Source organism: Rhinolophus ferrumequinum, chromosome 10 (genome assembly GCF_004115265.2).
Source record: "Rhinolophus ferrumequinum isolate MPI-CBG mRhiFer1 chromosome 10, mRhiFer1_v1.p, whole genome shotgun sequence".
NCBI lineage: Eukaryota > Metazoa > Chordata > Mammalia > Chiroptera > Rhinolophidae > Rhinolophus > Rhinolophus ferrumequinum.
Window position 1 is genome coordinate 30381537 of NC_046293.1, and position 21605 is coordinate 30403141.

A 21605-nucleotide genomic window follows, 5' to 3' on the forward strand; every position below is an offset into this window, starting at 1 on the left:
AATTAAAAATCTAGGCATGAGAAACAGCAAGACATTTTCAAGAACATATAAAAACAAAAGAATATATTTTAAACTCATTCGAATTGTTGCTTTGGTAGGAGGGAAAACATGAGAACCAGGAGTGCTGATGAAGGGAGAAAATAAATGTACAATGAAAGGAATAAAACTTATATGAGGTTAAAAAAAAATACAACAAAAGTCCTACAGGTCTTTAATGAAATTTCTATTGGTATAAATAAAAAAAAAACAAAAACAAAAAAACAAAGAAACAAAAAAAACATACCAAACCAAAACAAAACACTGATAAAAACCCCCTGGGCTCAGACCTAGTTTATAAGTATGTGGCTAAATACACCAATGTCAAAACTGGCAAATACGGGACCTGCTATGGTGCTTCCCTCAGAAAATAGTGAAGAAAATTGAAATCAGCCTGCAAGCCAAGCATACCTACTCCTTCTCTATCAAAACCAAGATGAAGAGGTGAGCTGTAGTGATTTGGCACTGTGGTTCCTGTACAAAAGTGGTAGTGGGTGGTGTGACACCACTTGTGCAGGCACAGTAAAGTCTATCACCAGAAGACTGAAAGAATTGAAACACTAATAGGAGCTCCATTGCTTAAAATGTTGCTAGCCTATAAAGAAGAGGCCACTCTGAGACTGGTAGGAGAGGCGGAGATGTGAAATGGGCTGGCCCTGAACCCAAGTAGTGGTTGAACACTGGTAGGGACATCTCAGTGGCAGAGGTCTCCCCTGAAGAGTGAGGGGTTTCAGCCCTACACCAGTCTCCCAAGCCCAGCGGTCCTGTGCTGGGAAGAGGATTTCCTACAACATCTGGCAGTGAAAATCAGCGAGGATTCCATGTACGTTGGTGACTTGAAAAGCAGCTGGAAACCCAGTTTTCCTCTTAAAGGGACCACAAATAGACTTACTCATTCTCAGGCACTCACTCTGGGCTCCAGAGGAGGAACGGTGACTCAAGAGGAGCCAGAGACATACTGGAAAAGACTGAGTCATGTGGCTTAAGGCGGAGGGCTAGAGAGACAGCTGCCATTATCACTGTGTGGAACTCGTCTCATGTGTCACCTACAGGAGGGCAGCATCCTTCCTGTGTTGAACCCATCCCCATAGTGCCAAACCTGAGATTGCATTGGTCTGGTAAAATCAGCGCATACATGCTCCCCCTTGGTGACTCCTTTGAGCCCTGCCCAGCTAGTGCAGCATCGCCCAGGGACTCCCAGCTCCTGGGCAGCCTGCCCTGACCTGCAAGTCATGGGAGGCTTGTACAACAGCAGCCAGTCCATGGCAGACTGGGAAGATTTTGGTGGCAGGCAGTCAACCCCAGCTTGTGCTGCAGCTTCTCTGGGGTAGCTCCTGGGGTTCTTCAGGCCCAAGGCAAAAGATAGCTGGACTGGGTGTTCTCAGGGCATTCTGTGGAGTGGCCACAGTCTCAGTACTGATACAAGAAATGAATCAGCATTAACTTTGTGAAAACCACCAGCCTCAACCCATGAATCCCTGGGATGCTGCCTCACCCAACCCTGGCAGCATCACCTGGAGTACTGGCAACATTGGGTCAATCAGCCAAGCCAGCATACCTAAGGAGACTCTTTCAGTGGCTGAGCCTTATGGGCAACCAAGAAGTGGCAACAGGCATGGGGGGCCCTGGGCTTTTTGCTTAGCTGCCCTGGCCCAATACTGGAGGGAGGTGACCTCGGTTCTCAGTGATGCCACCCCCACATGCCTCCAGGTCCAGCACAGGCAGCAATCAAATACATATAGCTTTGTAGCTCCTACCAGGTACTCCAGGGCTGGTAACTGGCAAGACTGAAATTAGCCTGCATGGGAGCCCTTTCCAAGAGACACCAGAAACAACACACCCAGAGGCCAGCTTCAGACCATATCTGAGCACTACCTAATTAGCCCCACAAGTGGCACAATCAAAAGGAGGTCTCAACAGGCACAAGCCCACTGGGGCAAATTCCCCTTTGAGGAATCAACCCCCACACAGCATGTCATAAAATGGGGTCATAGCCAGTCCTCACAACAACTCAGCCTGAGCGACAATCCCACCCACTGACACAACAAAAACAATCAAGGCTCAACTACAGCAGGGGAATACACACAATACACACAAGGGACACTCCTAGAACACATGCACAGGTGATCAGGGAGGATGAGCCACTGTACCACACAGGAAACATACTGCATAAAGCCAGCCAGGAAAGACTGGGGGACATAGGAAATGTAACTAATATATAGAATCTAAAACAGAGAGGCCTCCAGAGAGGAAAAAAAGAAACATGTCTCAAATAAAAGAACAGAAGAAAACTTGAGAAAAAGAACTAAATAAAATGGAGGCAATCAACATACTGAAGACAGGGTTTAAAACACTGGTTATAAGAATGCCTAAGGAACTTAGTGAGAAGTTCAGCAAAGAGATAGTAAGCATGAAGAAGGACCTAGAAACCATAAAAAAGAACCAGTCAGAAATAAAGACTACAATAACTGAAATGAAGACTACATACACTAGAAAGAATCAACAGCAGAATAGATGAAGCAGAAGCCTGAATCAGCAATTTAGAAGACATGGCAGAAGAAAACACCTTATCAGAAGAACAAAAAGAAAAAAGATTTTAAAAATGAAGATAGTTTATTGGACCTCTGGGACAACATCAAGCATAATAACACTCACATCATAGGAGTACCAGAATGAGAAGAGAGGGAGCAAGAGATCAAGAACCTATTTGAAGAAATAATGACAGTAAACTTTCCTAACCTAGCAAAGGAAATAGACATACAAACCCAGAAAGTGCAGAGAGTCCCAAATAAGATAAACAGACCCACACGGAGATACATAATTAAAATGGCAAAGGTTAAAGACAAAAAAAGAACCTTAAAAGCAGCAAGAGAGAGACAACTAGTTACTTACAAGGGGGCTCCCATAACACTATCAATTGATTCTTCAACAGAAACTTTGCAGGCCAGAAAGGAGTGACAGGAAAGTGATGAAAAACAATGGCCTACCACCAAGACTACTTTACCCAGCAAGGCTATCATTGAAAATTGAAGGAGTGATAAAGAGCTTCAAAGCTAAAGGAATTCATTATCTGTAAATCAATTAATGTGATACACCACATAAACACAATGAAAAATAAAAATCATATGGTCATATCAATAGATGCAGCAAAAGCATTTGACAGAACCCCACATGTATTTATGATAAAAACTCTCAACAATGTGGGACTAGAGGGAACATATCTCAACATAATAAAGGCTACATATGACAAACCCACAGCTAATATCAAACTCAATGGGGAAAAGCTAAAAGCATTCCCCTTAAGATCAGAAACAAGACAAAGATGCCCACTTTCACCACATTTATTCAACATAGTACTGGAAGTCCTACCCATCAGACAAGAAAAGAAATAAAAGGCATCTAAATTGGAAAGGAGGAAGTAAAATTGTCATTATTTGCAGATGACATGATACTATATATATATACAGAACCACAAAGATACCACCAAAACACTATTAGAACTGATAAATGAATTTAGTAAAGTAGCAGGGAGCAAAATTAATATTCAGAAATTGGTTGCATTTTTATACACCAATAACAAACTATCAGAAAGAGAATTTAAGAAAACAATCCCATTTACAATTGTATCAAAAAACAGCTAGGGATAAATTTAACCAAGGAAGTAAAAGACCTGTACTCAGAAAATTATAAGACATTGAGGAGAGAAATGCAGAAGATACAAATAAATGGAAACATATACCATGCTCCTGAATAGGAAGAATTAATACAGTTAAAATGATCATACTACCCAAAGCAATCTATAGCTTCAATGAAATCCCTAGCAAAATACCAATGGCATTCTTTACAGAACTAGAACAAATAATCTTAAAATTGGTAGGAAACCACAAAAGACCCTGAATAGCCATGGCAATACTGAGAAAGAAGAACAAAGCTGTAGATATCATGCTTCCTGATATCAAACTATTTTACAAGTCCGTAGTAATCAAAGCAGCATGATATTGTAATAAAAACAGACACAGAGATCAGTAGAACAGAATAGAGAGCCATGAAATAAATCCATGTCTATATGGTCATTTAATCTATGACAAAAGAAGCAAGAACACACATTGATATAAAGACAGTCTATTCAATAAATGGTACTAGGAAAACTGGACAGACACATACAAAACAAAAATGAAACTGGACCACCTTCCCACTCCATATACAAGAATAAACTCAAAATGAATTAAAGATATAAATGTAAGACCCCATACTATAAAACTCCTAAAAGAAAATATAGGAAGTAAACTCTCAGACATTACCTTTAGTAATATTTTTACTGATCTATCTCCTCGGGCAAGGGAAAGAGAAGAAAAAATAAACAAATGGGACTACATCAAACTAAAAAGATTTTCCACAGCAAAGGAAACCATCAACAAAACCAAACCCCGTCCAACTGAATGGGAGAAGATGTTTGCCAACGGTACATCTGATGAGTGGTTAATATCCAAAATTTATTAAAAAAAATCTCATACAACTCAACACCAGAAAAACAAGCAATCAATTTAAAAATGGGCAGAGGACTTGAACAGACATTTCTCCAAAGAGGACATACAGATGGCCAATAGACATATGAAAAGATGTTCAATGTCACTAATCATCAGAGAAATGCAAATAAAAACCACAGTGAGATACCACCTCACTCCTGTCAGAATGGCCATCATCAATAAATCAACAAACAACAAATGTTGTAGAGGACGTGGAGAAAATAGAACCCTTGTGCACTGTTGGTGGGATTGCAAATTTGTGCAGCCACTGTGGAAAACAGTATGGATGTATCTCAAAAAATTAAAAATACAGCTACCTTATGACCCAGAAATCCCACTCCTGAATATTTATCCAAAGAAATACAAAACACTAATTCAAAAAAGAAAATGTATTCATTCCTATGTTTACTGTAGCACCATTTACAATAACCGAGATATGGAAACAACCGAAATGTCCATCAATAGACGATTGAAGAAATTGTGGTACATACATACAATGCAATAATACTGTCATAAAAAACAATGAAATCTCATTTGGGACAGCATGGATGGATGTAGAGGGTATTATGCTTAGTGAAATACGTCAGACTGAGAAAGACAAATACCATATGCTCTCACTTATATGTGGAATCTAAAGACCAAAATAAACAAAACAGAAACAGACCCATAGTAACAGAGAGCAAACTGATGGTTACTAGATGGGAGAGAGTTGGAGGGGATACATGAGAAAGGTGAAGTGATTAAGAAGTATAAACCGATAGTTACAGGAGAGTCACCAAGATGTAAAGTACAGTATGGGGAATATAGTCAATAGTATTGCAAAAACTATGTACAGTGTCAGATGGGTGATAGTCGCCTTACCGGGGGGAGCACTTCATAAGTTACATACATGTCTGACAACTATGTTGTACACCTAAAACTAATAGAAAATAATATTGAACGTCAACTATAATTTAAAAAATAGCTACGGGGATGAGTAGTGCAACATGGGGAATATAATTAATAATGTTCTAATAACTGTACAGTGTCAGGTGGGTGGTAGACTTGTTGGGGTTATCACTTTGTGAGTTATGTAAATGTCTGATCACTATGTTGTTCTGTACACCTGAAACTAATAAAAAAAAATACTGTACTTGCTAGCCTACAATAAATGGGTTAAGTTCTGTAACAACAAAAATAAAAAAGCCCTGATAGATTCCTAACGTTTAGAGACTGTTAATTGATACTACTGAAAGAGGAGGAAATGATATATTATAGAAATGGAATAACCTAGGAGCTACTAAGAGTAATCTTTGTTTTCTTAGAAGAAAAAAATTCAATCTTATGCCAGGAGGGAAAAGGTGAGAACCAAGGAATCTATATTTCTTGCAAGATTTCTGGATGATTCTGAATCAAATGCTTGGCACTTTAGGAAGTTTTTCTAAAGGGCTAGTCTTGAAATCAGAGCCCCTCATTCACAGGCCTTTTCTTTTCTGCCCAAAAATGAGAAACAGAAGCAGACATCACCGAGAGAAACAGAAAACTCATGGAACAAATAATAGTTCTTTTTAAATCATTGAAGTGAGGTAGTATCAACCAAGCATCAAAAAACAGAAACAAAACCAAAAACCCAGGAAAGCAGCAATAGCAAGTGGAAAAAAAGTAAAAAAACAAGTGGTAGGTTGATGCAAAAGTAATTGCGATTTAACAGGTTAAAAATAATTGCAAAAACCGCAATTACTTTTGCACCAACCTAATAATAAGAATATTTTGAAGGCATGTTGTGAAACTAAGAAAGGAGGGTGGAATCAAGACTCCAGCATTTTCACATTGCATACCTGGCAAAGTGAAAAGGAAAAGTGAAGTTTGGTAATGATCGAATCATTCCAGGTATTTGTACTAATATATTTCAATTTCATTGAATCCCATGTCATATTTTATTTCTTTGTCCAATCAAAATTTTTCTAGCAGCATTCTGAATTTACAGAAAAGGTAGTTAACTAAGTTGTAGGCTATGTATTTTGTTGGGAAAGCAGCCATTTTTCACCTGCTAGTAATTATGGGTATAGCCATTTTTTTGTATAATTTATCAGTCCCTAAAGGCAGTGGCTCTCAAACTTTGATTTGTGTATTCTTGCAAGAATTGTGTTGGTAACTTGTTAACTTACTAGACATATCCCCAGAATTCTGGAGTGGGGCCCAGGAATCTGCATTTTTACCAACTCCAGTCTAGGCGGTAGTTTTTATAATCCACACTTTATGAAATATCTCCAGAAACTTAGACTTGGAAATCCAAACCTAATAAACAAGTGCAATGCCACATCTGTAAAGCAAAATTGTCTCATAGGCAGAGGTTAGAGACATTGGGCTGTGAGCCTGTAAAGTGAGTGACTTTATGGGATCCCATAAAAGATCATCATGAAGGGTTCCCAGGTACGTAAAAATGAGGGAATCCATTACTACTTCTAGTGTGCTTTTGAATTATCGTTACTTATCCATATTTAAGAATTTTTTTTAGATCTAGAATTATGGGATGGGGAAAGCTGTCCAGGTGATGTGCAATAGAAGTAGTGGTCTGAAAATTCTAAATAGAAAGCATTCTCTGATGAGAGGAGGACCCTCTTGTCTCTGTGGAACCCCTCATTTGCTAGTGAATATGAATATGAATTTACTCAGTCACTCAGGAAGCTATGTTTTTCATAGCAGCATGGATTTTGGAAAAAATTAGTACCATTGTAAAAATAAAATAGGAAACAGCAAGTCGAAATCATTGCAATCCCTGGTATCATCTTCTTCCCTGGGCTGTGTTCCTAAATGGCTTTGTGCAGCTAAGGCTGGTACAGAGTACTAGTCACCTCAGGAAAAGTGAGGAGGTAGGTCTCTTCTTGGGTACAGTTTATGACCGTACATTGTTACTCCGGCAGACCATGTGAGCCTAATTATCTCATTGTTTTGAAGAAATAGGCTGGGCTGTTCAGAAAAGGCACACTATTTTATACTCTAATAAGTTATCTGCTTTCTATGATCAAGTGTCATATAAGAAAAGTCTAGCAGCAAGTAATTAATTAAATAGATTAAGCCAGGATAGCTCACACACAAACTTACAGAAAAAGAAACAAGCCAAAATCTACAAACACAACTGACCATTTTATTTCAAATAGTGTGTAATACTATTTACAAATGTTAAAGTAGCAACTTTAGAATTTGCACCCAATGTTTGACTTAAAAAGGAGACTCACATAATGTAAAGAAGGACATGGATTGTATTAAGATATAAAGAGTAATCAGCAAAACAGTTTTGAGTTGTAATTAGAATATGTCTAAATCATATTTTTAAATATCTTCTTAAATTTTGTATTTAAAGAGAGCCTTTTAGGACACCATGAAAAGTAATTGAGTTACTTCCTTTGATGTAATTTTATAGGAGCCTCCAGTTTTTGACATATTATCTCTCCCATTTAAGTATACCCTTCAAATTGGGTATAACAACAACTGCATTTACGTTTCTTTTTATTACCTTAATGCAAAATTACTTGTTTAACTCAGTGTGTAAACACAAATTATTTACTTTGAGTGGCTAGTCTCAATTTAATCAAGTGGGATGAAATGACAGGTATTTGTTTCTGTATCTTTTCCCTATAAAAGAATATTGAATCTTTCAGGCAGCACCTCTCTTCCTTTCAGATAACTATGGAGGTACTAGATCCAGAACATTTTACCAGGACTGTGTGAGGAGCTTCAATTGCATGTGTGGGTGTCCTGTCCTCGTTTGTTTCCCTATTTTTTGTAGAAGTACGGCTCCTGTTAGCATAGCACTTCAGTCTGATTTAGCCCAAGTTTCTCTGGTTTTCCCCCTACTCCTTCTTCCCATTTGAATGGGTGCATTACCAGATCTGCACAGAACAAAGAGACAAGAAACTCAGTGTAGTCAGTGTCTCAGTCCCAATCCTGAAACTGATGAGGGCTGGGCTTCCCCCTCCCCTGCCCCCGACACTGTTGGATTCACATCCGTATAAAGTTAAAGGCAGGCTTACTTAAGTTTTATCTTGTTTCTCAGTTCCGGAGGTTCTGAAGATTATGTGTGGAGATCTGACACCCATCTTTTCTTGGCTCTGGAATCCTGGCAGATTAAACTCTGAACACAATAGCACTACATTCTTTTTAAGGCTACCAAAGAAACAACCCCCCCACTCTCACCCTTAGTTCAGTAGTACAAGTTTTCAAATTAAATTAGTCAAGTTTAAAAAGGGATTTTTGCAGTAAGTGTTAGAGGTATGAATAGACGTAAAAAAGTGTTTAGTAGTCATCTGTGATCATTTTAAACGATTTCCTTAAAATCTCAAGGAAGCTAGAGTTCTAAGGAATAAATTTCATAAGTGAATTTGGACTTTGTTCTTGAACAATTAATAATTTAAAAAATTATACAGTTGGCAGAGAAATTCTTTTCCCAAATCTACTTCACTTTCTATCTTAAAACTATACTTTCAGCTCAACATTGTAGCACTGTCTTCATTTAAACACAAATATTAAAAGCTATGCCATCAAAATAATCTGCCAGAAATTAAGCAAAGTGTGACCACTATAGTTGGACAGTATAAAATATTTCGTTGAGATGGTTAAGAGAGAGCAATGAGCTGGAAAAGGAGAGGTTTATAGTAACAGCCCTTCTCAACCATACTCTACAAAGATTAATTTCTCCTTCCCTTTTTCATTCTCTGCCTCCTCTTTCATCCTCTTCCTCCTCTTTCTTGCTCTTACTATAATGATTAGACTCTGAGTTCTCTGAAGGCAGAGGATATCTTTATTTTGCTCCCCATCGTATTGTCCTAGAATGTAAGTTAGATTCCTTGACGTTTGCTTGTAGCTGTATATCTGACCATAGTAAATAGACAATACGTATTTATTGAAAGAATGAATGGTTGAATGGATGAATGAAGGAGATGTCATACCACCACTAATATCCACTAGTGGTCTTGCAACCAATGTACATTCTCTCCTATTATGTTTTTCCTTAGAGGATAACTACAAGTTTGTATCATAATCAGCTTCAAAATTTTGCATCTAAATGTTCTCTGATTTTGCAAGCCACCAACTAAAACCATTTCTATGTTTTTTAGTAGAACAAGAGACATATCTGTGCAATAATGATTAAAACTAGAGAAAACAACCACTGCAGTTATTTGGAATTAGACAAGAAACCCCTAATTTTTGCTTGAATGACTGTTTTATTTTCCAATTTATGTGGCTGCTTTATAGATACAGCCAAAACCAAAACGCCACTCCCTACAGAGACCTCCAGAAAACAGATCATGATACTGCCTTATGTAACAATGTTTCTTTGTGTTTCACATGCCCTGTTTCCATACAACTTAATTTAAATTCCCTGAAAACATAACCTTTGCTCTGGTGCAATGCCAGGAAAAAGAAGTTACAACTAAATAACCATATAATTTTCATGCTTAAATTGACACACGCATCAAGTTTCATTTAACTTCCCCCCCCATACCTATTTATCACTTTTAAAATATGTTTATAATTCTCCTCTGGCCTTTTCCCCTGAGTTTGGTGTCCTAATTTTAAAAGGTTGAAGGAAATTCGAGTTAATGAGTCTATATTTACATTGATAATTTTCTTTTTCTCCTTAACTTTGTACTGCTATTCTTGCCTATCTTCTTGTCAATTTGATTAATTTAGTGACACGCTTCAACCAATTTCAATCCTTTTAATTAGAATTTATTTCAAGTATTTAACTTATATTACACTTTAAGTTTTCTTTCATTTTGCAAGTTTTCATTTCAAGATGGACGAGATACCTGCTTTATGAACCAGACAGGCCTGTCCTTCAACGGTAGTGTTTGTTTCTCTAGATCTCTACAATTTTTAATGCAAAGATTTGGGACAAAATTCAGAGTAGTTTTTGCCAGAGCAGAGACCTATCTTCTCTGAGAGCCTTTGCCAACACAATGTTTACACATAGTAGGTACTTAATAAATATATGTGATTGTGAAAACTATCATAACTATTCATATTGTTAATATGAGAGCAAAGTTTACATGGAGAAAAATCAGTACATCTACTTATCATTTGGGAATTTTTTTAAAAAATAAAAGCATAGTTACAGTAAATCACAAATATACAGAAATCCATTATACATATTCTTTTAACCCGAACCTCACTGTGACACGTAAATTGACTTTTTTATGTTAATAGCAGCCATTTAGGAGTAAATTCCCAAAGCTCTGCATGATAATTACATTGGGCATAATTCACATACTGCATGCTACTTTGAAAATGGGCTTCTTCAAACAGGTATAAGCCAGAACAGAACATGTACCTCCAAACTGTCTCTGAAAGGATTCTTATTACATAAAACCACACACACAGTGTGGCAAAGAAAACGCCAGTAATTAATACAGAAAAACAATGCAACATATTCTTTTTTTGGTTTATTTACTGCCATTTGCTAGTTGAGTAATGAAAACCTATTTGGTATAGACAGACGTTGATGTAATCTGAAAATTCTGGTCAGTAATGAAGCTTTATATTTACTAATTCAGGAATGACTACTAAGTGTTTAATTATGAAACATCTCCAGATTATTAAGAAATTTCATTTGATCTGTCCCCTGTAAGGACTACAAGAGGACTTTCAGTTTTCTTTCTTCATTATCCAGTTACTGTGTAATGAAAATTCTTCCAAATTTGGAAATGCCTAATAACTATGCAGTTCTGATAGTACTAAATTAATTAATATTTAAACATTTTTATCTCCATAAGAGAATGGTATTAAAGAATTACTGGTTGCCAAAATACTCATATTTATCATTACTTTATATGATATCAAACAGAACTGTGAATTAAATATTAATTTAAATTATTCTAAAATGTATCAAAAATTCTATTAATTATCTAAATTATTCTAGGTTGTGGAAGAATCTGGAGTACAAATAATAAACTTTATCAATATTTAAACAGAAGTGAATTAAATAACTTATTTAATATTACTGAGAAGCCATGTCTACAGCTGAAATCTGAACAAATAAAAACCATGTTTTGCTGTTTATTTTATATGATTGCAGGAGAAAACTGGTTCCAAGATACAAAAATAATTAGGAACACACAGGGAAATGCTAACAGATATTCCATGAATATGGTTTTTTTAACTTTTCTGGTAGGTTATGAAGAGATTTTATGCCAGAAATCTGATCAACATTTTTTTATAGACTCATTTCATTAAGCTAGTAAGTTTTTCAGACATTTCGGCTGACTTGAGACCAAACTATGAATCTGCGGCTTTTAATTCAGTTTCAAATTTTGAAATTATCTATCTGAGTCCCTAGGGAATGGGCACAATTATGTGGGATAATACCCTCTGCTTAATTTAACCTCAAAAATATTTTCCTATGGTGACATTTTAACCCACCATTTTTTATAGCTACCATTCACTGAGGCAACATCTTCTTGTTTTGCGTAGTGTTTGTATACATTAAAATATAATGAAAAATAGGTACCTGAACATAGCCCCTAAAGTCTCATACAACTAAAAGCAGTGGCTGATAATTTACAAAGGGAAAAATAAACCAACTCACAGTGGTACTTTGCTAATGCCGAATTGAAAGTAGGTATCAAAAAGCCAAATGAGATAATGAAGTCAAATAAAGATAATGTTTCACTAAAAAGAAAACAAACGGAGGCCTTCAAAATGGAAGCAGCACCCTTCTTTCTTGCTCATCCCTCTCCCCCATGTATTATACTAGGTTATGTCTGAATATATATAAATGGTTTGTTTAGAACCTGGAAAGAATGTGAGGTTGAGGTGGATGGTGCCAAGTGAAAATAGAGACAAATTTGGAAGGAGAAGTTAAAATAAGAGTTTTGAGGGGCTAGGATTTATCTTCCCTTTTTCCTTTTCCTATCTCCTTATTACTCCCTAAAATCATTTGGATTGCACAGGACTGTAAATGTGGGTGGTATCAAAGGAGGGAAAAGAGGAAAGAATAGTTGGCTAAGTGGTAGTGTTCCTACTTTTCTCCTTATTCTTAGCTTTGCTCCACTTGTAAATGTTCTCTGCATCTCTCCCTAACCCCAGCCATTATCAATCTTTTTTTTCTCTTTCCTCAAGTTTAGGAGGGGGGCAGGTACAGAGGTGATAATCTGTAAAAAGTCTAACAAAGCACAAAGAAGACAATTATTGTGCCATCTTTCTTTGCCTTCTACTCTCCTGGCTTTTAGGATGAGAACTGAAAGTTATGAACATTTTCTTTCCACCACTTTTATCTCCTTTCTCGTTATGGTTTTGTAATTGTCCATCCTGTCAGCCTGGTATTCTGCTCTGGGATTTGGGGACTAGAATGTACAAAGTACCTTCTGGAAGGGAACTTTCAGGTCTTGTTCAGAGCTGTACTATCAAGTAGCTTCTTCATTTTTTTGTGTAACCCAAATAAATACTACAACTCCAAAGGGTCCAGTCTAAATATTATACCATACTCAAAAGAAACATAGTCAAGCAAATAATGTGAGTAAAAAGGAATCCACACCTTTACTTTCAGCTCTCAAAAATCATAAAAGGAAATCTTGTTTAAAATTCACGTTTCCACGTCTTTAAATCCATTTACCACTCCTTGCTTGACCACTTTCTTACTGGCCCTTTGAAACCTCATTTATTCTCCCTGCAAACTTTCAATTCCCCATCAACAATTGCCTATCACGAGGGCCTTTTTCCTGTTTCATTTTTCTCTTTCCTTCAAACTTATCCATGTTCTCCCTTCAGTAAATTTCTACCCTTTCAGATGCAAGGCTCAATTCCTTATCTGGTTCTCCCTCCACCAATTACCCCAATGTGGCTGGTAAGACTAAGGTGGAGAGGAGCTTGTGGGACCTGAAGTAGGGAGAAGTAAAAAGGCCAGAATTTCCCTAATAGGGCAGGAAATTTAAATATGCTACTGTGTTTCCCCAAAAATAAAACCTAGCTGGACAATCAGCTCTAATGCATCTTTTGGAGCAAAACTTAGTATAAGACCTGGTCTTATTTTACTATAATTTAAGACCGGATCTATAATATAATATAATATAATATAATATAATATAATATAATATAATATAATACAGGGTCTTATATTAATTTTTGCTCCAAAAGACGCATTAGAGCTGATCGTCCGGCTAGGTCTTATTTTCCAGGAAATACGGTATGACTACTCAAATATTCATATTTTTTGTCTGTATTATAACATCTTTAATTGCCTTCCTCCTCTGGTGTCTCCTTTTCATTACAAGTATATTTAGTCTCTCATCCTCCTGAAGGATCCGCACAGACAGGCTTAAAGTCTCATCTTTTGTTCTAATCCTGAGACAACCCATAAAAAATGCTTATTCATGCTGCCTCTCCTTTCTAACACTTTCCTCCTCCGCCTCCTCCTCCTTTTTTTCTCCTCCTCCTCTTCCTCCTCTTCCTCTTCCTCCTTCTTCTCCTTCTTTTTCTTGTTAAATCCTACTGAAGCCTGGCTTCCACGCCCACTCTATGGATGACCTACCTTTATCTATTCCTTGCGATTTCATTTTCAAGTAATGGCTACACTACGCAATGGATCGCTTAAGCATAATTCATGGTATCTTTCTTTCCCACACAAGGTATGCCATACAATATGGCACCAAGTTCTGATGATTACCAAGGAATCATTTCCTTCTTATCTACTATCCCCGTCATTATATTAGTTCTTCCCTTCATCTGCTTTTCTGGAATATTAGTTTATCCTCCAAAATTTTGTTCTAAGTTTCCCTCACTGTAATTCATTTACACATTGCTAATAGGGTTGTCATTCTAAAACCCAGATTTAACCTAATTCCATGCTTAAATAATTTGGTGGCACCTTATTGCCTGGAGCAGGTCACAAACTAAGAGGCAGAGAGGGAATATAAGTCAGTGAAGCAATCTGGGTCAGGAAACAGCCCAGAGGCTTGGGGACCAGGGAGACAGCGGCCACTCAGTTCTTGCCATTTGCTGTCATTTGCAAACACAGGGCCAATATTGCCAAATATTTCAGTTTTTCAAAAGAAGGCAAACATCGGGATTTTTAAAAGTAAACTCTTTCAAATTTAAATATTTGGCTCTAATTATTTAAAGTATTGTTTCGGAAAACCTGTTGAGAACTATGAGGGGTCTACCACTTTATCCTACTGCAATGTAGCCTGCTATAATTTCATGGATGCTGTTACAACACAAGAGAGATAAAGGACATTGTTACCCATGATAATCAGCATGTCTGCTGTTTCCCGGAGCCCAATTCCCACACGGTAACATGAAGAGGACCAGGAGAATCCTGCACACACGCAGCGGGTTGTGTTACAAGAGAGAAATCCTGAGATTTGGGACCTGAACCTTTTATAATGAGCACTCTCCTTGTCTGCCCTCTGCTCTAGAAGGAGACAATATCTTCCAAGTCTGTTCCCTACACAAACATCCTTTAAGGATAGTATAGAACAACAAAGGCGGTCAGCACCTCTGTTGGTATGATGTACGGAAACATGAGAGACCCATGGGGAATTATAGCTCAACAACGAAAACAACAAAAATGTGTTTTTGGTGCTGATCTAGTCTGTGGGATGTGAGTCTATATCTATGGTATAGAGCTGAGGCCATCAAAAGACAACCTACATGTTGGTCATTTATTTTTGCAAATACAATATTATTGGAACACAGCCATGTCCATTCATTTACATATTAGTTGTGGCTGGTTTCGTGCTACCATGGCAAAGTTAAATAGTTGCAAAAGAGACCATGCTTAAAATATTTACCATCTGATTCTTTAACAAAAAAGGCCGCTTTTTCTTTAGTGATCAACGGTATTGAGGATAAAATTTTAGCATGTCATCAAAAATACTTTTATCAACCACTTGAATTAATCATTCATTCATTCAACAGCTATATTTTGAGCAGCTACTGTTATCAGACATTGTACAAGATGTTGCTGCTAAAACCCAAAATGCGATCCTTATTTTCCAGGGACTCCAGGTCCAATGAAGGACACAGACAACAGAATCATGAAAATAATATAGCATGAACATTCCTATGGTGAAGGTAATCGCATGGATTTATGGGAATCCAGAGGAGGGACGCTTATACAGTCTGGGAGAGTGAGAGCAGCTTCCTAAAGGAGAGGGTCCTCAAAGATGAAGAGGCGTTCTCTAGATGCAGAAAAGAGTAAGGACATTCCAGATCCAGGAAGCAGAGTGCACAAAAACTGTAAGTGAAAAGATACCATTGGGCCAAAGTGTTTGATAGTGATATTATACAACATGAGGTACAAGAAAAGGAGGGTGTGGGGAGAGAAGTGGGTAAATGAGTCAGGGCAAGTTTATGACTGGTTTTGAATGCCTTGTTGGAGGAGTTTATCCTGAAACAATGAGAGCCTTTGAAGTAAGAATTATATGGCATCATTTGGAAGTTAGGAAACTGGAGGTAGAAAGGCCAGTTAGGATGCTATTGCATTGGCCAGATATAAAATAATAAGCACAAGGATGAAGCAGCAGGAAATGATGGGATGAATGAGCAGTAGAAAAGAAGAGTGGACAGGATTAGATATTTACATTTCTCCATGTACCCTGTGATATATCAAATTATTTATCTTTTCTTGAATTTAACATGCTTTTTAATATATAAGTCTCTTTGTGTGTGTGTGTGTGTGTGTGTGTGTGTGTGTGTGTGTGTGTGTTTTGTGGGGGAGAGGGAACTCTTTATATGCTTGGGATTCCAGTCCCCACCAGACTATAAGCAGCTTGAGGGCAGGCACCATGTTTTGATCCCCATTATATTCCTAAAATACTACAAGGAGCTTGATATTTAGTAGGTGCTCAGTACATAGCTAGTGAATGAATAAATGAATGCAATTTCACCTTCTTTGTTCCTCATTCATTAAAGCTCAGCTCAAAAAGTGCTCCCCCTTATGAAACAAAATTCCCTTCTCTGCTTTTGCTACTTTCAACAGAGTTCTGTGCTACTAAAGCAGATTGCATTATCACATTGAGTCAAAGTGGATAGAAATGGGCTCTGTCAGCCCAGAAGACTTTTAGAACTCAGAGGGGAAGTCTTATTCTTTTTCCTGTCCCTAGAGTCCAGAACAGTACCTAATATCTATACAGTCATTGCCTAATTAATGTCTGTGACATGAACATGTATTTACACTTTATCAGATGGATCTCTGATGGATCAGTCATCTCTCTAAACAATTCTGACCGACTATTCATCATTCTATTTGGAAATCCAATCCATGATTTGGTTTTCAACTTTGATATATCTTTAACCTGACAACAGTTTAATTGTTGGACTATTTAGGGCTGAGCACAGTCTCACTATTTCTGTGCCTGATCAGATGAGTGTATGCTTAATCTAGTGAAAATTTCAGACAAATCGGATGGCAGCGCAAAGTCTAAGAACCATAACGACAAAAAAGAATATAAGCAATTGTTTGTTTGTGTTATGATTGCATAGACACTGTTTTAGCTACCATCTGCAAAATTAGAATGATATTAAGATTTTCCCGAGTGTAAAGTATGAAGAGTTGGTGGTTTGGGGGTGCTTTAGATGCACAGTATCCCTTGCCAGCAGTGGTGTGAAGGTTCTTGATGCTGCTGCTATATGCTTTTATCCCCTCTGAGAGCACTCCGTCTGCCTCATTAACCATAGGACTGGAATTAATATGAATTATTGAAGCTATTTTTTGTTGTCTGCTTTTTAAAAACCATTTGGCTAGACATCATTGTTCCTTTCACAGGAAATGTGGATTAACCCTTTAGGATGATTGTTTAAAATAAAGAAAACAATACTGCCAGTTTTTTTTACAATGCCTTAAGACAGTGTTAAGAATGAAATATAACTTAACTAATTATTATGACCCTACTTCCCACTTCCATGGGGAAGAAAAATGTGCTATGAATAAAGAAGCAATGGAATTCCTATGGGTTACTGTATTTCTTTTATCTTGCTATATTTCTTTTTCCTTTTTCAAAAGCCCTTTACACATCTTTCCTCTTGCCATGTTTCCCCGAAAATAAGACCTACCCCAAAAATAAGCCCCAGTTCAGATCGTCAGCCAAACGGACTCATTTCGTATGTTATGATGGTGTTCCAGAAGAAGACGACATGACTGTCTGAATAAATGCAGATTGTTTTACATGAAAAAATAAGATATCCCCTGAAAATGTGCCCTAATGAGTCTTTTGAAGCAAAAATTAATAGAAGACCCAGTCTTATTTTTGGGGAAACACGGTGTTGCTACTCTTATAATGTCATCATCAATCTTGGATTCCATGCTTCTGAATATTAAGGAAAATCACAACAGGGCACTATCTTAGACATTCAGCCAAAACAAGAGCTTGGTAAACTTTATAGTCCATTTCATAGTGTAGCTTTTGTCTTTCACAACTGAGGAGCTAAAGAACCCCTTTAGGTATTGTTTGAGAGAGAGGTATAAACTGGGTGAAACCCAATTGACAACCATTACCAAGATCCATAAATCCAGAGTGGGTAAACCAACAGATGGCGGACCTTACATACTGATTTTAAATATATTTATTGATGTCTGAGTGTGCTCCCATTAACACATGTATTTACAGGGGCACGTAGTTTTCTACAGTCAATTGTGTAGACTATGTTTGTCTCTTGTACCTGAAATAAACTTTAAGGAAAAAAGGATAAAAGTCACTTCTCTAGGTTTTATACCCTCTCTCCAGAGTCCTCAACTTAGAAACATTTAGGAGTGATTCAGAAGTCTGTGCCCAAATCTGCTCACAAAGTAGACAGTGTATATATATATATATATATATATATATATATATATATATATATATAAAATGAATCCTGACTCTATAATAACTTCTATCACCTGTTTAAACTTCTGGATGGTTTGACGTACTTCTCTTGAGCCTCAAGTTTTTCAGTTATGTAAACTAAAGTTTTATAAGGATTAAATAGAATACTCTATGTAAAGGACTTTGGATAGTACAAGAACATAGTAACTCCTCAATAAATATAAGTTATTTTCTCACACAAACCTTAAGCAGACTCAGATACCCCTGGCTGCTTCTTGCTGACTTCCAGAGCAGTCAGCCAGACTCTGTCAACGTGCAGCAGGCTTCCCGCAGTCTTACAGAATTTTCTTCTTTCGTCTGCAGGCATGGCGTGGGATCTGACCTTGCTTAAACACTAAAGGGAGAAAGGAGATAAGGAAAAAAGAAAAGGAAGCAAAGGGAGTGAGTGAGAGAAGGAAAGAGGGATGGAGGGAAAAGAAGGAAGAGGGAGGGAGGGAGGAGGGAAAGAGATATCTTTCCCTTACCTTGTAAAGTCCGCTGTAAAGACAATTTTACTAAATAGTAGTTCACAAACTGTTTTTAAATTTGTATAAAAATAGTTACAGGTGAAATGGAAAGCTATCATTTAACGCATTGCAATCTTGTGTCCTGTTTGTCTTTATTCAGTTGATTGAACAGTTGGTATTGCCAGCCATCTCCTTATCAATATGCAAAGCTTGGTTTTCCATTTTAAATATGTAGTTTTGAAATGTATATTAATAATTTTCCTGTGAATGGAATAGTATTTTTTATAATATTTTAATGATAATTTTGCTTAATCCCAAAACTCTAGCTTTCTATAACACTGTAAAATCATTTTATATCTTATTATGCAAAAACCATGAAAATTATACTAGAGCAGAAAGTAAACTAAGCCTTAAGTATTTCTTCCTGATTCTAAAGATAAGGTCTTTAGTCAAAAAAAGGTAATAACTAATATTTAGCCATGGAATAATTTAATAAAGAGAAGCAGAAACAATTGTTATGACTTTTTAAAACTCTTACAATTATTTAATATGATATATATATATATATATATATATATATATATATATATATATAAGCTTTTTCGTAGTGAAAAATACGACAATGAGGAAAACCACAGTATGATCCATGAGACACAAAGTAGACATAAATTTGGTCTTGTTTTTAGATAAATAAAATAGGAAAATTCCATCTACAAAAGAGATGCCTACTTGTATTTTACAATTGTCATGTTTGCATAACAGCTTATGGATATAAGTCTACATTTAAAATTGATCTGATTTTTTAAACAGTTCCAAATTTTTTCTTTGACAGTTGTAACAGCCAAGCTGAAAGTGTTAGGCAATGTTAAAATAGGCACTGAGAAGACACTTTTCTATTCCTCCTGATGGTCATTGATATAATTAACTGCCAGCAGCAAAGTTAGATATATATTCTGTGGCCTTGAATTTGAGTCTAGCTAACTGGCCCCTATGGGGCTAATGCCCATGATTTGGGCCTTTTTATACTATACTTAATAGTACAGAAACATAGATTTGATTTGGCTCCTAAAGGATTAGAGCTTTCTCTAGCTAGTCTTCTCTTCAATACCTATCCTGATTTTTTCCTTTTCTTTTAGCTTTCAAGGAGCTAAATTTGGCAATAGTTTGTAAGTATTGATTTTATAAATTTAAAAAAAAAATCACATAGGCAATCTTATTTTTTCTTTCCCTCTATAGTAACAAAGTATCAGAAATACTAAAGATAAAATGGAAATGTCCTAGCATTCCTTGTTCTTTATGATCCCTTTAGGCTAAGAGAGGAGGTGCTATCTCTTCTTCCTTGTTCTTAAAAAAGTGAGCGAATAAGAAGAATAGATCAGGAGAACATTCTAGTTTTTCAGACTTATTAATGTGCCCTTCCCGTCACGACTGGGCCCTCACTTCTCTTCATTGTTCTCCCCTTCTCTCACTAGCAACAATTTCCTGAGGACAGAGAAACTGGTAGTAAAAATAGGGTCACATTTGGAGACAGTTAGGTGATATATGTTAATATCCACTCTGGACTAGCTGGGATCACCAATTTCATTCGTCTTGTTATCTATACCCTGTGAACTACAGCCTCCAGGGCAAAACATATTTAACCTGCAATGATACATTGCCCAGGAGCCATTCAGTATTTGTGTCATTCTGAATTTTTATTTAGAAACAATTAAAGCTACTTGGGTTTCAAGAATTTTCTTGGTTTCAGGTCAAAGTTTATTAAAAAAAAAAAAAAAAGAAAAAACAGAATAATTTACAACTTCATCAGCACGCAGCTAACATAATGACTGTCATTTTAGACTGCTATCCCCTGCCTAAGGAAGGTGTGCGTGGATGTACACACTGAAAACACACGTGGCGAAGGATGTGGGTGTGGAGGGTGGGAAGGCTTTGTAATAGATTTGAACTTTGTGGCAATAAAAAAATTCCAATAAGCATAATTTTCATAGGATAATTGCATCCTTGGAGAACAATAGGTCTACATTTTTAAAATAAAAATATCCATCGAATGAATTTTTAAATTTTTAGGCAACCACAGTTCTGACATTTTGCTGAGTTGAAAAACAATATAGTGATGTCATTTGGTACCGATAGTATTTCTCCCGTTGAATTTTTGATTCACTGTGGTAACTTTTACCAATAAAAAAATGTAAAAGCACCTTCAACTTGCAAAACATTGATCATTTCAAACAATTTTCTAATCTTATACAGTGACCCATCGTCATCTTTGGAAACAAATACTTGTTTATATGATAACTTCATTGATGCCTGAAAATATGAAATCTTTGTATGACAACTCAAGACAAAACGACCTCTATGTAAGTCTGATCTCTTGATATGGACTGAGATAAACGGAAGTCATGTCCAGCACAACTGGACTTTCTTGAAGGCTAATCTATTACTTAAATAAAATAACTATCAGTGAGGGGAATTGCAGACAACACTGAGATATACTCTAAGTTTTAGTTAGGTTGTTTTTATAGAAATGACTATAAATTCATTTGAGTTATTTATATAAAGCCATATTAAAATAATATACTTGGGAATAGTAAGGAAATGATAATCTAATAAGAATCTTATAAATGATAGCCATTCAGCCATATGCCCTGGCAGCTAGGACTCAGAGAAAACTAGAATGTAGTAACTGGATGTATCTTCAGTCATCTCCAGGGATCTCAGAGCAAGTGTTTGTGAATCATCTACTCTTCCTTCCTATG